The following is a 218-nucleotide window of genomic DNA, read 5'->3' as shown; positions in this document are numbered from 1 at the left end:
GTCTAGTTTCCTTTCTTCCTCTTGGGTATGTGAGATCTTAACTGTTGGGCTATTTTAAAGTTGCCTGCCCTCCAGGGATGGAGCTCAGTATAGGTGTGGCTAACCAACCAGAGGTACCTGCCCATACTCTTTTTATGACTTTAGGAAAGCAAAAAGACTGTTACAAAGAATACGTCTTTTTTGCTGTCTCATAATTCCGCAAGCGCTTTTGAATAATC

Source organism: Thamnophis elegans, chromosome 4, assembly GCF_009769535.1.
Source record: "Thamnophis elegans isolate rThaEle1 chromosome 4, rThaEle1.pri, whole genome shotgun sequence".
NCBI classification, from domain to species: Eukaryota; Metazoa; Chordata; class Lepidosauria; order Squamata; family Colubridae; genus Thamnophis; species Thamnophis elegans.
Note: the sequence above shows the minus strand (reverse complement) of the source record.